The sequence below is a fragment of the Lissotriton helveticus genome, chromosome 7 (genome assembly GCF_964261635.1).
Source record: "Lissotriton helveticus chromosome 7, aLisHel1.1, whole genome shotgun sequence".
In the NCBI taxonomy this organism is placed as follows: Eukaryota; Metazoa; Chordata; class Amphibia; order Caudata; family Salamandridae; genus Lissotriton; species Lissotriton helveticus.
In genome coordinates this window covers 630,380,455-630,399,679 of record NC_136068.1, presented here as the reverse complement: position 1 = coordinate 630,399,679, position 19,225 = coordinate 630,380,455, and the positions used below count along the sequence as shown (strand labels likewise).

The 19,225-nt window shown below is 45.7% G+C and overlaps 1 protein-coding gene across 1 annotated transcript in view; it reads left to right on the top strand.

Annotated features, from left to right (window-relative positions):
• The first annotated feature begins 3,720 nt into the window (after positions 1 to 3,720).
• The window catches only part of LOC144766933 (uncharacterized), a 196,097-nt gene continuing 180,592 nt past the window's right edge, over positions 3,721 to 19,225 (top strand). Inside the window, exons 1-2 of the mRNA XM_078650623.1 lie at positions 3,721 to 3,753; positions 15,785 to 15,815. The gene's annotated coding sequence lies outside the window, so the exon portion shown is untranslated. The remainder of the gene's footprint in view (positions 3,754 to 15,784; positions 15,816 to 19,225) is intronic.

Below are 19,225 nucleotides of genomic sequence, written 5' to 3'. Positions count from 1 at the left end.
TAGGTGTAGTAAAGTTAGGACTTCTAACTTTACTACTCCTAAACTGAGAAAAATCCTAACTTTACGACTTTAGGTATTCACAGAAGGCATTTAGAAGTCCTAAAGTTAGGAGTCCTAACTTTACTACTACTAATCTGAGAAAAATCCTAATTTTAAGTCTTTCCGTATTCACAGAAGGCATTTAGGAGTCCTAACTTTACTACTACTAAACTGAGAAAATTCCTAATTTTAAGACTTTCGGTATTCACAGAAGGCATTTAGGACTCCTAAAGTTAGGAGTCCTAACTTTACTACTCCTAAACTGAGAAAAATACTAATTTTAAGACTTTCGGTATTCACAGAAGGCATTTAGGAGTCCTAAAGTTAGGATTCCTAACTTCTGTGAATACCAAAATGAGTAAGTGCCTTCTGTGAATACCAACATGGTGGTAAGTTTAGGATTTTGTCTTAAGTTAGTTCTGTGAATCTGGCACTAAATAACTACCCGAGAGTAGCAGACAGAAAACAATTGGCAGAGGGATTCACAGCAGGGTTCCCCATCCCTTACAAGGGACCGGTGGCCACAACTTAAAATCCGTACAGGACAACTCTGAGGCAGCTAGACACAAGGTGGACAAGGAGGTTTAGCTGGGTACGGTGGCTGACCCATTCACTTCCCCCCACTACCAAACCTGATAGGCTCGCCGTTAGGCGTGGTATCTAAGAAATAGGCTGGTATATACTGGCTCATACACCACCTATCGCACCCGCATGGGGATTCCATCACTGGCTGGCTGGAGCAGGGCAGCTGCTCAGTTGCTTACAACCACCTGGACGATGCAGTAGAACTGACCAGACAAACAGGGAAGGGGGCTCTCTTGGCCAAAACAGATATTGAGTCGGCGTTCTGCTTACTGTCGGTGCACCCAGACAGTTAACACCTCCTAGGTTTCCAACTGGAAGGAAACTATTACTATGACAAGTGCTTACCCATGGGCTTTGCTATATCCTGTGCTTACTTCGAGTCATTTAGTAGTTTTCTGGAATGGGAGCTTAAAACGCACCACCTCAAAGGGGGGGTGGGTCCACTAGTTTGATAAATTCCTGTGAATTGGGAAGGCAGGAACGGGGGAGTGTGCAAACCTCCTCCGCCTCTTTGGAGGCTTGACAGAAGAGCTAGGAGTCCCGCTAGCACCAGACAAGACAGAGAGTCCAACCGACAAGCTGCCCTTACTCGGAATAGAGCTAGGTTCAGTGGGCAGGACATGCAAACTGCCAACTGCAAAGGTAACTGAGCAGCACCAAATCATATTGCAGCTGCCACAGCAGAAAAAGGCGACACTAGGCGAGATACAGCAGCTGTTGGGTAAACTGAATTTCAGCACCAGAGTAATCCCAGCAGGGGGCCCCATTGACAGACGCCTGGCCTGGCTGACTAGGGGCTTGTCAGAGAAACACCACAGTGTGTGCATTACACAAGGGGTGAAGGAGGACCTGGGGCAAGGGGACACTTTCTTGGCCAATTTCAATGGTACCCTTATGTGGCGGAAAACCTGGATATGGGCAGAGCAACTAGAACTCTACAGAATACAGTAGGCAGCCAGGGCTTCAGGGCCATCCTGGGGACGGTGTGGGCAGTGGTAAAATGGCCAGAGCGGAATCACAGGCAACATCACAATATTAGAGCTCTTCCCCATAGTAGTGGCCTTTACTATATGGAGCCACAAACTGGCCAATAGGCAGTTAATCCTATGGTCAGACAACCATGCAGTGATACAGGTGATCACCTTAGGAATAGCAAAGTGCCCTGCAGTGGTCAAGCTACTGCGGACGTTAGTCGACTGCCAGATGAATGCGAACATAGCAATTAGGGCAAGGCACATTGCGGGTCTGGAGAACTCAATAGCTGTCTCCATTTTTCGTTTTCAGTGGGGCAGGTTCAGTGAGATAGCACCGAATGCAGACAAGGTCATGACACCAGTGCCAGAGGGGCTATGGGACTTGTTGGACACAGACTAAGTGCATTGTTGGACAACGCACTGGCCCCCAAGATGGACAAACGATATCAGAGGTGCTGAGCTACCTTCACTGACATAACAGATGCTGGGGTGGTGCAGGATGTAAGTCAGGAAGAGGTGACAACATTCATAGAAAGGGCGTCCGGAGCAGGAAAACCAGATCATGGGCTCAAGCACATCTGAGCGTGGTTGCCTATTACACCAAGCTTGCCACAGTAGGGGGGATCCCACGGGATAATTTTTCTGCAAAACGGCAATGGAAGGCTGGGGCAGATTACAGCCCAAGACAAGAGGAAGTCCATTGATTTTGCAGTCCTAAAAAAGCCAATCTGCGCATTAGAGGTGTTGGACTTGGCCTTTTTTACAGGGTCATCCCAGAACTTTTTGCCTTCCTCCTGGTATTTTTTCTGCCCTGGTGTTGGTGGTTTTAGGACTCTGGGCACTTTATCAATACCCAGAGAGTCAAAGTGCATGTGCTCCCTATGGTAAATGTGGTAACATTGGTTTACACCTGATTGGCGTATTTAAGTTACCTATAAGTCTCTTGTAAAGTGGTATATCATATACCCGGGGCCAGTAAATTAAATGCTACGGTTGGGTTTGCAGCACTACTTGCATCACCCGCCAAAGTAGCTTTTCAAACCTGTCTCAGGTCCCTACCATTGCAGGGCCTGCACGCTCAGTTTACTGCCGCTGTGATGTGGCACATAAAGAGGATGCCAAATCCGTGACTCCCCTTTTACTACATATCAGTCACCCCTAAGGTAGGCCCTAGCTAGCCCTATGAGCAGGGTGCTGTGTAGGTAAACGGTAGGACATGTGACTTAACTGTGTGGCATGTCCTGGTAGTGACAAAGAGCCTGTTGGGTTTCTCACTGCTGTGAGGCTGATCTTTCATAGGAATGCATTGGGGATTCCCTGATATGTGTTTTGGTGGTACTTCCTGACATGAGAGGAGTAGCGTGATCAAGTTTGGTATGTTTGGAATGGTGGCGATAAATGCTGTGTAATGTTGTTTGCAGATTTATTATCAATATTTTAGAAATCCCAATTTTAGAAGTGGGCATTTGTGTCTTTGTGCCTGCCTGTTCTGAATTGCATGTCTGGCTCTGGATGACAGGGGCTGGGGAGGTGCAGTGGCTCCAAAGGGTCTGGGTGAGTCACTGTCAGAGCGACTCCTCCTTGTACTTGCGCAGGAACAGAGATGCCTATTCCCAATGCCCCCTCTGGGAAATACCAGTGCACCACTGAGAAATGTGCTCTCAATATCTCCACTAGAGAGGGTAGGGGGATTGGATAAAATAACAAAAAAGTAGAAGAGACTGCCAATGGTTATCTGCTTCCTGCACCAATCTTCTTCCTAGCGGTGTTTGCTTCGGATCTTTTGGCTCTGGAAACTAAATATTAACAACATAAATTACTTCTACAACTACTCCTTCATTCTCTCTCTCTCTCTTGACATTATGCTTATTCTACAATATCTGACATACCTACATAACCCTTGATTTCTGCTCCTCTTATGTATTTCTCATTTATTCTCAATATCAATGAAGAGTGTCTGTCACAGTTTATTGAATTCTGAGAAGAAAAACTAGGACATAAATTATTTAATTATACCGTCTCAGAACATCAAATTTTTACCTGCAATTGTCTAAATGTATACCTTAACATTCCCAATACTGTGTCCATTTGTTTCTTCTACCTCTTAACCTTTCTGTCTTTCAGGTACGAAATTCTAAAAGAAGACTAGCTTCAGGTGGGTATATAACCATGCCACTTAGTTATTTCTTTAATCGTAGAAGTAGTTCTTAATTCAAGGCTTTCTTCAAATAATCTATATTAGCTTAGCTTGACACTGAAGAAGTCTCTTCTTCGTTTTCAAGAGCTAACGAGTCAGGAATACCGGAGTTCTTGCAATCGACCGCTCTTCTTGGTTTTGCGAGAGCTAATATCGTTCTTCGGTGTCTTGTCGTCAGACTCAGTGGCCGCTAAAGTGTTCTTTTGTAGCCGCACAGCAACCTTTCTGTAATTGTAATTTTTGATGGAAGGATCGTACCAAACGGGGGGCATGAACATCAGCACAGAGTTCCCAGGATCGCTCCTCCGGACCATAACCCTTCCAGTCCACTAAATAATAGATTGTCCCTTTAGATTTCTTAGAATCTAATATTCTCCTTACCTCAAATTCCTCTCCTGATTCTGGTTGTACTGGTTTTGGAGGGAGGGTAACTCTCAAATCAGGTGATGCCTTCTTTAGAAGGGAAACATGAAACACTGGATGAATTTTAATTACTATGGGTAAGGTTAAAAGGTATGTTACTGTCTTTAGTGTTCCCTTGTGTCCAGCCAAATGACTGTCATGATTACCTTTCAGAATCAATTGTTGTAACTCTTGGGTGGGTACATATAGTTTTCCTTCTCACCATGGCAAACCACGTTGGATTTCTCTGGATGATTCTTGTTTTGCCCATTCAGACATTTCTTCCTGTGACATTGCACTTGCCACCTTCTCCTTGATAGTTTCTTGACTCACTGCCCCTATTATCTTATGATCTGGAATGATTGTTTGTGGTTTTTGATTGTCTTCAGTCTTTTCCACATCTATTCTTGACAGAGCATCATTTTTTAGTTCTAAGTCCCTCGCCTATACGTGATCACAAAGTCATATTCCGCAAAGAATAACGACCATCTAAGCTGTCTGGGTGTAAGGGTTTTGGTGGACTTCAGAAATTTTAAGTTTCGGTGGTCTGGAAACACAATTACCATATTTTCGCCCCCATTACGTAGTGCCTTCACTCCTTAAATGCATCCTTGATAGCCAGTAACTCCTTCTCAGTAATGGTGTCATTAATTTCTGCAGGTGTTAGTTTCCTAGATCTATAAGCCACTGGGTGGAGTTGTCCTGTTCTTTTATGTCTTTACGAGAGAACTCCCCCAATAGCCAAATCTGAAGCATGCGTCTCCAAATAGAAGTGTTCTGTAGGGTCTGCATGTAATAAAATGGGCGCGGTGATGAATTCTTTCTTCAACAAGCAAAAGGCTCTTTCAGCTTCTTCTGTTCACTCAAAAGGAACTACTTTCTTAAGGAGTCGGGTGAGGGGAATTAGTTTGAAGGAGAACTCATTTACAAATCTCAGATAAAAATTGGCAAAGCTGATGAAACTTTGTAATTCCTTCACACTGCTTGGAGATTTCCATTCTTGAACTGCAGTTACTTTCTGGGTATCTATAGTGATTCCAGATTGAGTGAGTACGAATCCAAGGAATTCTATCTCCGTTACGCTGAACGCACACTTTTCCAATTTTACATACAAGTTATTTTCCTTTAACTTTTCTTCATCTGGTCTGGATGTTTTTCCTCTAATTTTGAGTAAATTAGGATATCGTCAATGTATACTATAACACATTTATCAATAAATTCACTCAAAACACTATTGATGAAGTGCTGGAAGGCAGCTGGAGAGTTACATAGCCCACAGGCCATGACCTGGTATTCGTACAATCCTAGGTTTGTCTGGAAGGCCATCTTCCACTCGTCTCCTTCCCTGACTCTGATCAAGAGGTACGCACCTCGAAGATCAAGCTTAGTGTAAATTTTTGCTTTTTTCACCTGATCTAAAAGTACGGAGAGGAGGGGAAGAGGGTTCCTGTTCTTGAAGGTGACCTTGTTGATGGCTTGATAATCTATACATGGCCTCAACTCACCTTCCTTCTTGGGAACAAAGAATAATGGTGAGGAGACTGGGGACTGAGATGGATGGATAAAGCCGTTGGCTAAATATTTTCTGATGTACTCCTTCAGGTGATCATTTTCTTTTTCTGTCAAGGCATATACCACGGGTGCATGGTAAATGAGCACCATGCTCCAAATCAATTCTACAAACGGCCTGTGTGGTGTAACCTTTCAGCCTCGGTCTCATTGAACACCTGCTCAAACTCCTTGTATTCTGATGGAATTTCGCTTGTGTGAATCACACACACACAGATCTCTTGTTCACTCAGAAGAGTTGCCGGCCCAGGTTCTCTAGCTCTTGCTTGATGATTAAAACAATTCTCTCTGCAGAAATCTGAATTCATTTTCACAGTTCTTGCCCCCAATCAATGCTCAGATTATGTTCTGTAAACCACGGCAAGTCCAAAATAATCTGGAATTGAGAAGCGTGAATTAAATTGAACTGGACAGTCTCTTGATGTTCTTCTTGAAATGTTAATTCCGTATGAATAGTGATGGGCCCAGAAGAAAGGTTTGTTCCATCTACAGCTCTTACCGGCTCACTTTTTAACTTTAAAACTGCTCTTAAACCAATCCTGGTTGCATATTTAATGTCGCAAAAGTTTCCTGTTGCACTGAATCAATCATGACTGATACTTCGGTAAGAGTAATATGCCTAAATCTAAGTCTCATTGCAATCACTAGATGAGGAGATGAAGACTATAAAGTATTGGCTAAGTGATGTTCATCTGGAGTTGTCTTTTCCTCTGCACACACCAGCCCAACTCCAGTTTCTGGTGGTGCTTGGAGTATTCCTTCTCCTTAGGAAACATCTTTGGTTTCTTCGAACACAATCTCACAAAGTGTCCACTTCCTCCACAATACATGCACAAGTTATTCTGTCGTCTTTTCTCCTTCTCTTCCTTGGTTAGGGGGCCGTACAACTCCAATCTGCATGGGCTCGGTTTCTGATTGTCCATCCAGTACTCTCGATGGATCGGTTTTTGTTCTGTCGAACCTTGGTGTACAAAATTTGAATTCATTACTTTTCTCACCCCTCCTCTCACTTTGACGGAAGTCGATTTCCAGGATTAGGTTTATTAAGGCTGAAACAGTGGTAGGTCTATTCGGAATCTGGGCTAAGACATCTTTCAATTCATCTTTTAACCCATGATAAAAGACTGCAACCCTTTTGCATTCTGGCCAGTACGTCTCTACAACCAATTTATTGAACTAGGGCAGGTAAGCCACTAGGTCCTTGTTTCCCTGCTTTAATTCTAAGAGTTTGTTGTCTGTGGCCTGTGAAATCTTCCAACGATCGAAAATCCTCAGAAATTATTTTTTAAAGTCTTCAAAGTTATAGAGAATAGCATCTTCTCGAGTAACCAGGGGCATGGACCAACTGGTGGCATCGCGACTGAGGTATGACAAGATGAAAGCCACGCAGGACTGTACGTCTGGAAAAATCAAAGGACGACAGATAAAATGCAAAGAGCATTGTGTCAAAAGATTTGAGCCTCCTGAGGGTCTCCACTAAATCTTTCTGGAGAGGCTAGAGGAATAACTGGGGACAAGGAATGCACTACATGTGTAGTTACTCTAGAGGCGGAACACACATTTTCTCCCTCAGACTCTGGGAATCTTAAACTGGGTGCTGAATTCAAACTTGTAATTCTAGCCGCTAATTCTACAGTTTCCCTCCTAGTGTCCATAACTTTTCTATCATCTATTTTCTTCTCTAACTGTGGCTAATTCCTTTTGTATTAAGTTTAGGGCTTCACCTAAATTTTGCAAATCTAGACCTTCAGCCATTTCTGTTCGGGCACAAGTTTTGTACGTGGGCACTTCACTGTATCAGAGCGACTCCTCCTTGTACTTGCGCAGGAACAGAGGTGCCTATTCCCAATGCCCTCTCCGGGAAATACCAGCGCACCACTGAGAAAAGTGCTCTCAATATCTCCTCTAGAGGGGGTAGAGGGATTGGATAAAATACCAAAAAAAAGTAGAAGAGATTGCCAACGGTTATCTGCTTCCTGCACCAATCTTCTTCCTAGCGTTGTTTGCTTCAGATCTTTTGGCTCTGGAGGCTTAATAATAACAACATAAATTACTTCTACAATGTGAGAACCACAACTCACTACTGCCTTAGGAGGTAGTGAAACAAATAAAGAAGCCCATATCCAAACAGAAAATGCTGTGAACCTAAAGTCCATTGGTACACCCCCGGAATCTCAATCGAGCTGTCCGACAACTCCGCAGCCAACCACTAAATTGGGGGACGAAGACGATGACGTGAGACCCCAACGAAACAAACACTTTGTTTCAGGGTTGGAGGAAAGCACAACAAATTTGAATGCACATTTGTCGTTCTGGGAATCTAGCTTGGTCACACAAAGGATAGAAAACCATCTTGCAGTAATCAACGAGGCCCTGATATCTATGGGAAACGCTGCACTAATGCATGCCGACAAATTAGATATTAAAATAAATATTTTGCAGTCCGTAGCAAGCTCAATCTCCGGAGTGGATTCAAAATTGGAACACTTAAACTCCTTAATACGCAGAGTGCAGGCGGACACAGAAACAACGATGAAACCTACCGACTGCGGGTGCTCCCCGATACTGCAGTCTTTGAAGAAACTTCCGGAAATAATGAACACCTTAGTCATGGATCTCAAGCACGAGGTAAATAGAAGGAAAAGCAACACGACACGCTTCTCCCCCCAAAGATCATTGCGGAGAACAAGAGCAAAGACACCTTATAATGAGATAAATATTACGGCTACAACCTCAAGGTTAGTTGGAGATCCTATAGACAATCCGATAACAAGCAATCCACAGTCCAACTTGCACTCAAACCAATGCTCAAAGGTCACCCGGAACAGCCTAGAGAGAACCCAAGAAACTGCCAGCAACAGCAACAATGAAACAAATTGCCCATTGAGTCCCAACCTTCTGAGCCCAAATTTAAAACTACACGCATCCTCACAACCCAATCAAACAATTAATAATAGTCCCGGCAAACTGGATGATTTAAACCCACCTCCCTCAGAAAAAAATAGTCAACAGGGAGATGAAGATCTGAAGGGTAGGAAAACTATGTATACTACAAATCCAACCCCTCCCGCCTACGGATCTATCTTACATGGTTCATTAGGAGGCACACAATCAACACAGCTAAGCAGCAATTTAATCCAAATTTTCAAATATACTGTAGGAGGCAATCGATCCTGCTCAATCGTGGGGCAGGGCAGTAAAGATTGGTCTTGGGTTGCCCAGGCTTTAAACTCTACTCCTTAATATGGATATTGGGAATTCATCAAATATTCTTCTGTTCACAACAAAGAACACCCTGGGTAATAGTAGGTGCAACGAGCCCGTTTCAGGCATCATTAGCACCGATCAAGAGTTTGGTAATCATTTACCACAAGCAATTCCCAAAATTGGCCGTATTCCCCCTATTAGTCCCACAAATAATCCAATCATCAACATAGTGTCTTGGAATGTCGCAGGGATACATAACGCTTTGTAAAGCCCAGATGCAGTATCACTTATGGTTAGAGCAGACATCATTTGTGCACAGGAAACATGGGCCATCTCCTCTACACCATTATGGAACTATGCCGAATACTTCAAACCCGCAAAAAAGATTAACATCTTTGGGAGGCCGTCAGGTGGCATTTCAATTTATATTAAACATGCATTAAAAGTAAACTTTGAAACAATACAGCACACCTCAGATATGTTTCTGGCCGGAATTTTGAAAGGCCTTATAACGTCTAAGGGCCTGACTTCAATTCTCCTCATCAATATCTATTATAATTGCCATGGACTGAACTCAAAAGATAAATTGACCGACCTATTAAAACAGATCAAAACCCTACTGGTACGACATGCAGGCATGGACTCAATTATATTGGGGCGACTTCAACTTGCACGATATAGGGCATACAACTGACGAAACCCATCACAATGGAGGTACTAGAAGATTCAATGCACTAATGCGAGCTTACAAATTGGCAACAGCACACCATATTTCCATAAAAAATAATCCAACAGTATTGATACCTCCTACTTTTAATAACCAGACAACAATCGACTATATTTTATTAAGTGAATGCTTACAAAAACACATGTTAAGTTACACCGTTCAACCTCGGACTGATAGCGATCATGACGCTCTTATATTAGAGCTGTCCTTGAGTGCGAAATTTAGACAAACCCTTCATTATATTGGAACTAAAAATGGAGACGAACGACATAGACTGCTCAAAAGAATCAAATGGGGACCGCTTCCGACCCACAAGTTTGCCGTATGGAAACTGTCCTGGAAAGGCTGGCAGATCGGCGGCAATGATCAGGGAAGAATTGGAAAATGGGGCGTTCTCGCATATGACCTAGCCCATCAGCTTCGAGGGAATAACAATCAAAAAGCCTATGATAACTCCATATACAAACTGGGATTCCAGCCAGCAATAAAGAAATCCTCAAAACTTCTCAACTCCAAACGTAGAGCTTATAGGGCAACTGGATCGATAACCGCAAAAAATGACTTAAAGGAGGTGGCCAAGGCCCACGCAAAAGTGGTTTGGCAGATTAAACGTGAAGCAATCGAGCAAAAATGGTTGATAATCTTCAAATTGCTTGCCCCTAGCAAGTCCCAAGAATTTTGGCAATACATAAACAAGCTCAGCCATGGGTCTTGTAATAGAGAGAATTCACTTGATGCAAGCACTTGGGTAGCCCATGCAAAATCCCTCTACACTAACGACTTAGAGACAAACCCAAGCAAAAGAATCCCTCTTGAGGAACATCTAACTGACGAATCTACTGAATCAATGCCCCTCCTTGCTAATGTTACATCTGCTGAAAAAAAGGTTTTAAGAGCAATCTTGAAAAAAATACGCCCCAACGGGGCACCTGGACCAAACGGCCTGCCGGACTCTCTCTTCAGAGAGGATATCGACTTTTGGACCGAGAACCTGGGTCAGCGGTACGCAGAGTGTAGACTCCTGATGGATGTCCCAGACTCCTGGAGGGGATCCCTGCTATATCCAATCTACAAAAAAGGGGCAAGAACAGACCCTAAGAACTATTGAATGATTGCTTATTGGACGTGGAAGGCAAGGCATATGCAAGCTCTCTCCTCATGGAATTAGCACATTGGGTCGCCAAGGAGAACTTGCTTCCCTTCTACCAAACAGGGTTCCGCCCGGGAGGCTCAACCATAGACAACATCATAGTCTTATCATACATCATACAACAATCAATGGCCCAGGGCGTCCAGCCTCTTTTTGCCTGCTCCATTGACTACACAGCAGCATTTGATGGTGTCGACAGGAACATCCTATGGAGAAAATTGGCGGGTTGGAACATCTGTCCGAAACTTGTACAAGCCATCAGATCACTGTACACCCAGACGTGGGTAAGAGTCAAACTTTCGAGTCAATCAGCCACGGAAAAAATTGGCACAGACCATGGGCTAAAGCAGGGCTGCGTCCTTGCCCCGCTTCTTTTCAACTTTTATAAAGCTGACTTGGGCAAGGCACTGCAGGGAGCAAACCTGGTGACTCCAAGGATCAGGGAACCAGACTCCAATTGATTCAGTACGCTGATGACCTGGTCCTATTGGACCATACCAAAGTTGGTCTTCAAAAAGGTTTAACAGCATTAGCAGATTACAACGCTGAAAAAAAATTGGTTGCAAACCCAGCAAAATCTAAAATACTGATTTTTGGCTGCTATCCAAAAAAAGAAGCTAATAAAATGGAGACTGGGATCGCTTACGATATCTAGCACACAAACATATAATTATCTTGGAGTATGGCTCAGCGAAACTGGTCGGCCACAGGTTCATCGATTCAAGCTCATGCAGAAAGCCAAAATGGTAACTTATGCCATTTGTAAACTAAACGCCACCTTGGAAAGCCCGACCACCATGGCCATCCAACGGGTTTTGAAAGCAAAACTATTACCCTCCATCAATTACGGCATACAGGCGTTCCCAGGTAAATTGGGACAAGACCTCGAAAAGATCAACTGTGCAGCCTATAAAAAGTTATTTTGTCTTCCATCTTGCACAAGGAACACTTTAATTCGCTTGGAATTCAATCTCACCCGGCAATCTTTGGAAGAACTGGCAAGCATGGCAAAATACTATTATCTAACAACCATAGCACCAGAGAATTCGATGAAGCAAGTAATAAATAAAATATTCACAATGTCAGGCAACCCGTGGTCAGCCAGCCTAACTCTAGCCAAAGTGCATCTGGATTTAGCAATAGAAAACTGGGACCCTAACATAATAAAATATACAAACATCAAATCAGTTACGAAAAAGCAAGTAAGAACCTGCTCACGAAAACTGGACATTGAAGCCTTGATGGTCAGAGGCTTCCACGAGTCCCAAAGCTCTCCGCATACTCTAAATGGCCCAAAACTACACCTTGTACAGTCGTTGGGCAGGCAAGCCCTTCAAAGGATTCTGGCTGCAAGATTGCATGTGCTCCCCTTAAAACAGCTGTACCCTTCTGTCAAAGTTGGCCCAGCGATCATGGAATGTCGCCTCTGTCATTATAAGCGTGAAACTTTATCTCACATCCTATTATGTTGTCCTGCCCTGTTGTCAGTTCGTAGAATCCATCTAAGGCCCATTCTTCTCCAACTAGGAGTACGGACGGTAAAAGAGGCAGTTCTCCAATTATACCTGTTGGACACTGTGAAGCACATGGCTAACTTCGCCAAATTCATCTACCATGCGCGAATAGCATTAATGGACAAGACAACCATGGTATAAACTGACTTTTAACTGGCGGTAGCTTCCATGTAGTATAGGCTTCCCAAACACACATTGTTTTACTTAAATTTTAAATATCTTTTTATATTGATTGCTCTTATTTATATTAATTGCTCTCTTTTGTACTGATTTTTATTAATCACTCAAATAAAGTATTGTCATTGTCAATGTGAGAAAGTGCTATCTTTCTTGCCTTGGTATGCCCCCACTTTTTCTGAACTGCTGATGTGCTTTGACTGAGTGTGTCCTGGGTTCCTGTCAACCAGGTACCCAGGGGCTGTGTTCCTTCCCTAAAACTGCGCTGAAACTAAAAACCAAATTGGCATCTCTGGCCACCTGTCAGCCCCTAGTAAATGGTACCCTAGGTACTCAGGGCATGGTGACCAGAGAAGACCCTGAGGGCTGCAGCACTTGTTGTTGGTACCAAACTTCTCAGCACATTAAACCCGCACTGATGCCAGTGTAGGATTTATTGTAAAATGCACCAGAGGGCATCTTAGAGATGCCCTCTGAAATCCTAACCTACAATCCACGTCTGGCCTGAGTGGCTGCAGAGGCTGCCACAGAGCAGAAATGTTGCTGGACCCCTGGGTGGAGAGCCCCCTGCTCTCCTGGGCCTGCAACAATGCACATCCTGGGCGAGGTGCTAGGTCTCCTCCCCCAGGATGGGCAGGGGGAAGCTTCAAAGGCATGCCACGACTGAGAGCTTCCCCAGACCATTTGCTGTACCCAGCAACTGGCCCCCACCAGTTCTAAATCCCACTCTGGCGGGAAGACTGGCAGGAAAAACGATGTCAGGAAGGGGGGGTGCCAGCCTGTACCAATCCCACCCCTCAAGTGGGAGGGAAGAGGTGAAGCACGACCCCGGGCTCCGGCCATCTTGTAGATGGAGAGCCCTGCCCAATCCAGCTAGGCTCCTGCCCCCCTCCCACAGGAGAGGAGCAGGCTAGGGGGTGTACTCACCCCAGGACAGGGACCCATTGATCCCTGTCCTTGCCCTACCTGTAACGCCCCCAAATTCAGTATTTAGGTGCTCCCTGGACCTTCCTTCCTCAGATCCTGATACGAAAAGAAGAAAGAAGAAAGAAGATCAAGAAGAAGAAGACCCGCCGTGCAGCTGCTAACAACAGGACGACAACAACTGACTTGGCCCCAGCCCTACCGGTCTGTCGATCCTGGAAACTGCTCATGCCTAATCCCGGCGACTCCTGCGGACAGCAACCTTGGGACACCCGGAGGACCTGCCTGCCTTGACCCTCTTAAAGACTGGGACTCCTATTAGCAGAGGCTCTGCTGCAACAACCCACCTGGTGCCAACCAGGAAGCTCCGGACCAGCCCACTCTGCACCCGCCGAGCCCAGGCTGGGCCCAACCGAACCAAGACCACGAGGACATCCCCCCGGGGCGACTGGGACCCAAAGTCCAGTGCCCAAAAACCCTCCTCAACGAACCAGCCGACATCTGCAGACTCAGAACCAGGGGCCACCCCAACCGCGACCAGCCGAGGGTAAGCTTTTCCGACACCCAAAGACACCCCTCCACCCGGTGCCCTACAGCCCCCTGTGCCTCCCTTTGGGGTACCTACCTGTGCTCCAAGATCCCAACTTACCTCTCGAAGTGCTGGTCGCCCCTGGAGAGTCTCCGTCCACGAGCCTGCAGCCTTTGGTCCTTTTTGACCTTTCCCATTGGATAACACTGAGCGCCAGACGGCTCAAGAGCACCCTGCACACAGCCGCCCGAGTGCCGCTGGCTGTGCCACCTCTGTCCTACCCTACTTTCCCCCTTGCCCTGAGCAAGTGACCAGAAGCCCAGCTCCCGCAGCCGCGTCGCGTTGCGCTGCTGGGGAGGAACCGACTGTACTTACCTGACCCTGGTGGACCCCTGCGTCTATACCCGGGACCTTAACTTCACTAGCCAAGTACTCACCTGGAAACCGGTAACTCACTTACCTGCCATTGGATAACATCGACCCATTTTGACTCGAAATTTCTTTGGGTGAAGTTTTGAAAACTGCAAATATTCATATAAAATCAGCCGAAGTCCGAATTCCGAAGAGAAGCCAGTACCGTACCTTGCAGCCTAGTACTGAACCACAAAAGTAATCCTTACCGGGTTTACTAGTAATCTGTATTTTCTCCATAGGAACCCATTGTCTGCTTTTCTATAAAATTTCTTCGAAGTGCCTACTTTTGAAAACTTGAAATATTCTTTAAAAATCATACGAAATACTGAAACGCAATTACCTACCTGTTTTAAGTTCAGACCCCAGTGCTGGCCCTAGAAGCCCAGTACTGGATTTCAAAAGTAACGCGATCATACTTTACCTGCAACCTGAATTTTCTCCCATTGAATAACATTGCCAGATTGTCATTGAAACGTTTCTACGTGTGACCTTTTAAAACAGCTTTATATTCATGAAAATTCACCACAGTAACTAAACCTTTTTTGCTAATCTGGTTTCAGCTTAGACCCCAGGACTGAATCTAGGATCTAGTCCTGGAACTACTAAAGTAATCTGTACTGTAATCAACTGTACTTTTAAGGTAACAGTCCATTAAGCTTAATGCTAAAGTGTGTCAAGACTTGAGTTGCCTTCAGCAACTCCTGTACCTTTTGTGCTCACCAACTTTATTGCTTCCTTGCAAAGTAATTACATGAGAGTTCTCATATCTAGCAAAGTATATTTTTATGCCTGTTGGTTCTAAAAATAAAACAACTATATCTTTGGATATAAAAAACATTGGCCTGGAGTTCAGTCTTTGAGTGTGTGAAATCCTTTGCTGACTGAGTGTGTACAACAAATGCTTTGCACTGCTCTCTGGTACTGCCTTACTGCTCGACCAAGCTACCACTTTTGAGAGTAAGGTCAGTCCTTACTTTAACCTCTGTTATACCTTTGGGGTTTGTGGACTCTATACACACTGTACTTCCTTATTGTCCAGTATATATAGAGCCACTTTCTCACATACAACTACTCCCTCACTCTCTCTTTCTCTCTTGACATTACCCTTATTCTACGATATCTGACATACCTACATACCCCTTGGTTTCTGCTCCTCTTCTGTATTTCTCTCTGTTCTCAATATCAATGAAGAGTGTTTGTCACAGTTTATTGAATTCTGATAAGAAAAGCTAGGATATTAATTATTTAGTTATCACTGTCTCAGAACATTGAATTTGTACCTACAATGGTCTAAATGAATACCTTAACACACCTAATGCTGTGTCCATTTGGTTCTTCTACCTCTTAACCTTTATCTTATTTTTTCTGTCTTTCAGGTACGAAATTCTACAAGAAGACTAGCTTCAGGTGAATATATAACCATGCCACTTAGTTATTTCTTTAGTCATAGAAGTAGTTCTTAATTCAAGGCTTAAAACAAATATTCTATATTGACATAGCTTGATTCTGAAGAAGTCTCTTGCAGCCGACTGCTCTTCTTGGTTTTGCGAGTGCAAATATCGTTCTTTGGTGTCTTGTCGTCAGTTGCAGCTGAAGTGATCTTTTGTAGTCGCACAGCAACCGTTCTGTAATTGTAGATCAGCACTGCGCATGAGCCCCCAGCGGAATGACACCCTCGACGAGGAAGTGAACGCTAGGGGAAATACACGGAAACCTTCCGGGAATTTGTCTATTTACTGGTCTCAGATAGTAGTACGAAATATCTGGGAAAGAACTAGGAAGAATGGGGAAACCTGACTAAAACTAACTAGAGAACACAGGACAACGCGGCTGCTCTTGCCTCAAATTCAGGTGAGGTGCGCCAACATTCTAAGTTGAGCGCTCCTCAGAGAATTCTGAGACAGGCTCCAGACAACTAGAACGTCACTTTACTGGAAGCGTCGGCCATCTTGAAGTTCTTCCCTCTCCAAGCCTCGCTCCAGGTCAGGGCTTTCTTCATTTGGATGCCTGCTAATGATTGATTTGCACATATTGAACATAGAGAAAGTTCTTTGTTCATAGTAGTCCTGACAGTCACCGCTAGGCTGAATAGGCCTGATCTGCATTTGGAGTAGTGGGAGGAGTTGCACCTGAACCTGAAAAGGGCTGTGTCTGCCTTCCACAATACTGGCTCCCCCCCCCTGTGGTGTGTTTGGGGCCAGAGCCTACACTGACAATGGGGAGTGTTGTGCACTTGATAAGTGCTCACCAGAACTAGTTTGGACTAGGTCCAGGGCCCAGTGCCAGGGCAGAAGAAAGACTTTATGTGGTATAAATATTGGGGCTGTGACCCCATGTTTCTGTTGAACTTTATGCTTACCGGGAACTGGACTGCTGGAAGGAGGAACCACGGGGGATCAGTACACAGGGCAGATGGCCCCTCGTGCTGGGCACCAGCCCTCTGCTTGAAGCGCATGGTGAGTGCTAATCTTTTGTTGTGGCCCCTGGGTGAGCACAGCTAGCACCCTGCTGCCCATGAGTGGCCAGATAGGATTGCTTTCGCCTACCCTACAATTTGTGCTGTGTCACACTCTCACTACACGGACAGGAAGTGCTCCCTCGAAAAAGGCCAGTGAGTGGTGAGCACTCTACTAGGAATGGAGCAACTCTGACCCATGTGCCTTTGAACTACGCTGACAGAGACGCCGCCGATCCCCAAGGCGGGGCGGGAGCCTACCCCACACTTGTTCTCAAGAAGAAGTTACGGCTCATTGCCACAGCCGCAGGAAGTCAGGCATGACGATGCCTGGTTGTGGGTGGAGCCCCCAGCCGTGAGCAGGAACGAGCCGGCTCCTCGATGGGGAACTTGCTCTGTATCCCGCAGCCAGAAGGGAAGCACGTGGTGGCCACTTAGCAGTTCTGGGTGTCTGCACCCCAGAGGAGGCCGGGGGCCCAGGGTGTTGCCGGAGCCGTCAGAGAAGCCTTGATAGGGGCAGACGCGCTCTGCGCCTTGGTCTTGCCAGAAGCCAGGCGGCTGATGCCTGATTGTGGGTGGGGCTCAAACCAGCCAGGAGAGAGAGAGAAGCCGAGTCAGTGAAGGCTGCATGCCGTGTGCTGAAGTCCGGGCCCGAGCAATCCGATCGCGGTAGCAGCACTGTGGTGGCACTTCACCTGGATTGTGAAGGTGCGGCCGCCTATGTGCACATTTTCCGCAGCTGTCTGCGTGGCCCCGGAGTGCTCTGGACAGGGTGCCCCGCTAGTCTTTGGGTCCGTGTTCAAGGGCCGAGTTCCCGTTGCGTACCAGTGGGGGGATTATTTCTGATTTCTCTGCCTCAAGGGGCTAGTTGGAAGTCTTGTGTTGGTAGGGGGTCAAAAGGATCACTGCCACGTCTACGGGGGAAGTACCCACACAGCCAGGAGAGTTCCTGGTACCTGAGTAGGTGTACTATGACCAGTGTTTACTGTGGTGGCCTATGGTAGGGGTTTATGCCTAATGTGGTGTGCAAGACACACCTTACCAGTAGTTTCTGGTTCTCCTCACTAACTGTGAGTTGTCATGATTATGACAGTGGCCTAATTGGCCTATTGGTGTATGTAATACCTATGAAGTCATGACAAGTGCCTGGTGGCACAGAGTACATATGTGATTATGTTCTAATGTGTTTTTAAGCGTAATACAAAGGCGATTTTTTTATATAACCTTGTGTGTAGTTTCTTTTGTGGTGTGACTAGTGTGTCGCTGCTGTGTGAGTGTGTTTTGCAAACGCTTTACACATTGCCTCTGGGATAAGCCTGACTGCTCGGCCAAGCTATAAAGGGGGCTGAGCAGGAGTTATCTTCAGCGTGTAACTCCCTTACCCTGACTAGAGTGGTGGTTTTCACCTGCCTTAGGTGCATGCCCTAACCAACAAGAAATCCCATTTCTGACAAGAGGACATATGCAGCAGGGAACATGAACTGAGGTTATGCAGGACAGCATTCGCACTGGCTTTCTTCAGGGCACACAGAATCAGCGAGCTAGTTGCCCCTGCAAAAGCGAACCCGGGGACGGCCTGAATACACAAGGCAGACCTACACATGGGGATGGGGCACATGGGCCGATCAAAAACTGATCAGGCAGGCAGGCAAGGGATAGTACAACAGGATTGAGTCCTAATGGACGCCCACAAAATCGGTAGCAAGGGAAGTCTGGAACCGCAAACACTGAAGCCTTGCTTAAGGGGGCACCTCGAGCAAAGATAGTGCTGTCTTAAAAGGGCAGCGCCAAGCATGGAAAATAATGCATGATGTAAAGTAGCATGGATGTGAATGAAAGACCAACCAATAAGTTGCGAGATGTGTAATCCATGTTTAAATAAACTGCAGCCTTTCTGTGCGCCATGTCGTCACTGAAATGATTTATGGGGGGAAAGGAACACAGCTGGTCAAGGCGCTAAGAGGAAGGGGCTGAACGCCCCCCCCTGGGAGGCGTTAAACTATATGTTTAAGAATTATTCACTGTAATCAGGACTGTGCAGACTAGAGCTGGCTCTATCGGGGGGCCCAATGAAAGGATGGGGCCCTGGGCCAGAGCCCACTTTGCTCATGCCTTAAAACGTCTCTGCACTCGCACTGACTACAGCAAGCTCTGATGCCCGATGTTCTCTACCACTCAGAGACCTTCCAGACAGAAAGTCTTAAAAAGGCCAAAGTTGCTCTGTTCGCAAATGTGGGCCACTATTTGTACCACCCAGTTCACAAATGTGGAGCACTTTCATGTTGGTACCTGGGCCTGTTTTCTGCCTCAATCCGTACCTGGGACAGCCCAACTGAGGAAGACAGAGTCTGGCCCAAGGAGA